This window comes from Dipteris shenzhenensis, chromosome 28, assembly GCF_047967505.1.
Source record: "Dipteris shenzhenensis isolate YYH24624 ecotype China chromosome 28, Dip_SZ_1.0, whole genome shotgun sequence".
Lineage (NCBI taxonomy): Eukaryota > Viridiplantae > Streptophyta > Polypodiopsida > Gleicheniales > Dipteridaceae > Dipteris > Dipteris shenzhenensis.
The window spans coordinates 38,891,874-38,897,873 of record NC_141623.1 but is presented as its reverse complement, the minus strand read 5'-3'; positions in this window follow the sequence as shown (position 1 = coordinate 38,897,873).

The window sequence follows — 6,000 nt, the reverse complement described above, 5'->3', positions numbered from 1 at the left end:
GCGTGCAAAGTATTGTCACCATCGGATATGATTTGCATGGTCGATCACGCATTATACACCATTTTTTTCCTAATGATATGCACATCCGCAAAAATACATGCCATTAGGTGTGTTATCTGACCAAGTACTTATCGAATGGGTGTGCCTCATTGAGAACATTTCAATACCACCTATGTTAAGGCGTAAGAAACGTTTTGTGTCCATCGGATATGCTTTGCATGGTCGATCGAGCATTAAATACTATTTTTGCTCTAGTGTCATGCACATCCGTCAAAAAACACGTTTCTAGGTATGTAATCCAATCAAGCACTTATGGGATGCACGTGCCGCTTTGTATATAAGTCTATTCCACCTAGTTGAAGGTGTGTGCAAAGTATCGTGCCCATCGGATATGCTTTGCATGGTGGATCGAGCATTAAATACCATTTTTGCCTTAGTGCCATGCACATCCGTAAAAAAACACGCTACTAGGTGTGTTATCTGACCAATTACATATCGGATGGGTGTGCCTCATTGCGAACATTTCAATACCACCTAGGTTGAGGCATACGAAAAGTTTTGTGCCCATCGGATATGCTTTGCATGGTCGATCGAGCATTAAATACTATTTTTGCTCTAGTGTCATGCACATCCGTCAAAAAACACGCTTCTAGGTATGTTATCCGATCAAGAACTTATGGGATGGGTGTGCCACTTTGCATGTAAGTCGATTCCACCTAGTTGAAGTTGTGTGCAAAGTATTGTGCCCATCGGATATGCTTTGCATTGTCGATCAAGCATAAAACACCGTTTTTATCTTAGTGTCATGCACATTCGTCAAAAAACGCAGTCCTAGATGTGTTATTCAAACTAGTACTTATCGGATAAGGGCTCCAATTTGCATGCAAGTCGGTTTCCACTAGGTTGAGGTGTGTGCAAAGTATTGTCACCATCGGATATGATTTGCATGGTTGATCACGCATTATACACCGTTTTTTTCCTAGTGGTATGCACATCCGCAAAAAAACACGCCCTTAGGTATGTTATCTGACCAAGTACTTATCGGATGGGTGTGCCTCTTTGACAACATTTTAATACCACCTAGGTTGAGGTATGAGAAAAGTATTATGCCCATCGGATATGCTTTGCATGGTCGATCGAGCAGTAAATACCATTTTTGCCTTAGTGCCATGCACATCCGTAAAAAAACACGCTGCTAGGTGTGTTATCCGATCAAGCACTTATGCGATGGGAATGCCACTTTGCATGTAAGTCAATTCCACCTAGTTGAAGGATCGTGCCAATCGCGGATATGCTTTGCATGGTCGATCGAGCATTAAATACCATTTTTGCCTTAGTGCCATGCACATCCGTTAAAAAACACACTTCTACGTTTGTTATCTGATCAAGCACTTATGCGATGGGCGTGCCACTTTTCATGTAAGTCAATTCCACCTAGTTGAAGGTGTGTGCAAAGTATTGTGCCCATCGGATATGCTTTGCATGGTCGATCGACCATTAAATACTATTTTTGCTCTAGTTTCATGCACATCCGTAAAAAAACACGCTGATAGGTATGTTATCCAATCAAGCACTTACGGGATGGGCGTGCCACTTTGCATGTAAGTCAATTCCACCTAGTTAAAGGTATGTGCAAAGTATTGTGCCCATCGGATATGCTTTGCATGGTTGATCGAGCATTAAATACCATTTTTGCCTTAGTGCCATGCACATCCGTAAAAAAATACGATGCTAGGTGTGTTATCTGATCAAGCACTTATGCGATGGGCGTGCCACTTTGCATGTAAGTTAATTCCACCTAGTTGAAGGTGTGTGCAAAGTATTGTGCCCATCGGATATGCTTTGCATTGTCGATCAAGCATAACACACTGTTTTTGCCTTAGTGTCATGCACAACCATATAAAAACACGGCCATAGGTGTGTTATTCAAATAAATACTTATCAGATGAGGCCTCCACTTTGTACGCAAGTCCGTTTTAACTACGTTGAGGTGCGTGCAAAGTATTGTCACCATCGGATATGATTTACATGGTCGATCACGCATTATACACCGTTTTTTCCCTAGTGGCATGCACATTCGCAAAAAAACACGCCCTTAGGTATGTTATCTGACCAAGTACTTATCAGATGGGTGTGCCTCTTTGACAACATTTTAATACAACCTAAGTTGAGGTATAGGTAAAGTATTATGCCCATCAGATATGCTTTGCATGGTCGATCGAGCATTAAATTCCATTTTTGCCTTAGTGCCATGCACATCCGTAAAAAAACACGCTGCTAGGTGTGTTATCCGATCAAGCACTTATGCGATGGGCGTGCCACTTTTCATGTAAGTCAATTCCACCTAGGTGAAGGTGTGTGCAAAGTATTGTGCCCATCGGATATGCTTTGCATGGTCGATCGACCATTAAATACTATTTTTGCTCTAGTTTCATGCACATCCGTAAAAAAACACGCTGATAGGTATGTTATCCAATCAAGCACTTACGGGATGGGCGTGCCACTTTGCATGTAAGTCAATTCCACCTAGTTAAAGGTATGTGCAAAGTATTGTGCCCATCGGATATGCTTTGCATGGTTGATCGAGCATTAAATACCATTTTTGCCTTGGTGCCATGCACATCCGTAAAAAAATACGATGCTAGGTGTGTTATCTGATCAAGCACTTATGCGATGGGCGTGCCACTTTGCATGTAAGTTAATTCCACCTAGTTGAAGGTGTGTGCAAAGTATTGTGCCCATCGGATATGATTTGCATTGTCGATCAAGCATAACACACTGTTTTTGCCTTAGTGTCATGCACAACCATATAAAAACACGGCCATAGGTGTGTTATTCAAATAAATACTTATCAGATGAGGCCTCCACTTTGCACGCAAGTCCGTTTTAACTACGTTGAGGTGCGTGCAAAGTATTGTCACCATCGGATATGATTTACATGGTCGATCATGCATTATACACCGTTTTTTCCCTAGTGGCATGCACATTCGCAAAAAAACACGCCCTTAGGTATGTTATCTGACCAAGTACTTATCAGATGGGTGTGCCTCTTTGACAACATTTTAATACAACCTAAGTTGAGGTATAGGTAAAGTATTATGCCCATCAGATATGCTTTGCATGGTCGATCGAGCATTAAATTCCATTTTTGCCTTAGTGCCATGCACATCCGTAAAAAAACACGCTGCTAGGTGTGTTATCCGATCAAGCACTTATGCGATGGGAATGCCACTTTGCATGTAAGTCAATTCCACTTAGTTGAAGGTGTGTGCAAAGTATTGTGCCCATCGAATATGCTTTGCATGGTCGATCGAGCATTAAATTCCATTTTTGCCTTAGTGCCATGCACATCCGTAAAAAAACACGCTGCTAGGTGTGTTATCTGATCAAGCACTTATGCGATGGGCGTGCCACTTTGCATGTAAGTCAATTCCACCTAGTTAAAGGTATGTGCAAAGTATTGTGCCCATCGGATATGCTTTGCATGGTGGATCAAGCATTAAATACCATTTTTACCTTAGTGCCATGCACATCCGTAAAAAAACACGCTGCTAGGTGTGTTATCCGATCAAGCACTTATGCGATGGGCGTGCCACTTTGCATGTAAGTTAATTCCACCTAGTTGAAGGTGTGTGCAAAGTATTGTGCCCATCGGATATGCTTTGCATTGTCGATCAAGCATAACACACTGTTTTTGCCTTAGTGTCATGCACAACCATATAAAAACACGGCCATAGGTGTGTTATTCAAATAAATACTTATCAGATGGGGCCTCCACTTTGCACGCAAGTCCGTTTTAACTACGTTGAGGTGCGTGCAAAGTATTGTCACCATCAGATATGATTTGCATGGTCGATCACGCATTATACATCATTTTTTTCCTAATGACATGCACATTCACAAAAAAACACGCCATTAGGTGTGTTATTTGACCAAGTACTTATCGGATGGGTGTGCCTCATTGAGAACATTTCAATACCACCTAGGTTGAGGCGTACGAAAAGTTTTGTGCCCATCGGATATCCTTTGCATGGTCTATCGAGCATTAAATTCTATTTTTACTCTAGTGTCATGCACATCCGTCAAAAAACACGTTTCTAGGTATGTTATAGGATCAAGCACTTATGGGATGGGCATGCCACTTTGCATGTAAGTCGATTCTACCTAGTTGAAGGTGTGTGCAAAGTATTGTGCCCATCGGATATGATTTGCATTGTCGATCAAGCATAAAACACCGTTTTTATCTTAGTGTCATGCACATTCGTAAAAAAACGCAGTCCTAGATGTGTTATTCAAACTAGTACTTATCGGATGAAGGCTCTAGTTTGCACGCAAGTCCGTTTCAACTAGTTTGAGATGTGTGCAAAGTATTGTCACCTTCGGATATGATTTGCATGGTTGATCAAGCATAACACACCGTTTTTGCCTTAGTGTCATGCACAATCATATAAAAACACGGCCATAGGTGTGTTATTTAAATAAGTACTTATCAGATGGGGGCTCCACTTTGAACGCAAGTCCGTTTTAAGTACATTGAGGTGCATGCAAAGTATTGTCACCATCGGATATGATTTGCATGGTCGATCACGCATTATACACCATTTTTTCCCTAGTGGTATGCACATCCGCAAAAAAACACGCCCTAGGTGTGTTATTTAAATAAGTACTTATCAGATGGGGGCTCCACTTTGAACGCAAGTCCGTTTTAAGTACATTGAGGTGCATGCAAAGTATTGTCACCATCGGATATGATTTGCATGGTCGATCACGCATTATACACCATTTTTTCCCTAGTGGTATGCACATCCGCAAAAAAACACGCCCTTGGGTATGTTATCTGACCAAGTACTTATCGGATGGATGTGCCTCTTTGACAACATTTTAATAACAATTAGGTTGAGGTATAGGAAAAGTATTATGCCCATCGGATATGCTTTGCATGGTCGATCGAGCATTAAATACCATTTTTGCCTTAGTGCCACGCACATCCGTAACAAAACACGCTGCTAGGTGTGTTATCCGATCAAGCACTTATGCGATGGGAATGCCACTTTGCATGTAAGTCAATTCCACCTAGTTGAAGGTGTGTGCAAAGTATCGTGCCCATCGGATATGCTTTGCATGGTCGATCGAGCATTAAATTCCATTTTTGCCTTAGTGCCATGCACATTCGTAAAAAAACACACTGCTAGGTGTGTTATCTGATCAAGCACTTATGCGATGGGCGTGCCACTTTGCATGTAAGTCAATTACACCTAGTTGAAGGTGTGTGCAAAGCATCGTGCCCATCGGATATGCTTTGCATTGTCGATCAAGCATAACACACCGTTTTTGCCTTAGTGTCATGCACAACCATATAAAAACACGGCCATAGGTGTGTTATTCAAATAAATACTTATCAGATGGGGGCTCCACTTTGCACGCAAGTCCGTTTTAACTACGTTGAGGTGCGTGCAAAGTATTGTCACCATCGGATATGATTTGCATGGTCGATCACGCATTATACATCATTTTTTTCCTAATGACATGCACATTCACAAAAAAACACGCCATTAGGTGTGTTATCTGACCAAGTACTTATCGGATGGGTGTGCCTCATTGAGAACATTTCAATACCACCTAGGTTGAGGCGTACGAAAAGTTTTGTGCCCATCGGATATCCTTTGCATGGTCTATCGAGCATTAAATACTATTTTTACTCTAGTGTCATGCACATCCGTCAAAAAACACGTTTCTAGGTATGTTATAGGATCAAGCACTTATGGGATGGGCATGCCACTTTGCATGTAAGTCGATTCTACCTAGTTGAAGGTGTGTGCAAAGTATTGTGCCCATCGGATATGCTTTGCATTGTCGATCAAGCATAAAACACCATTATTGCCTTAGTGTCATGCATAATCGTCAAAAAACACGATCGTAGGTGTATTTTTCGAACAAGTACTTATCGGATGGGGATGTCACTTTGCACACAAGTCAATACTGCCTAGGTTGAGGAACGTG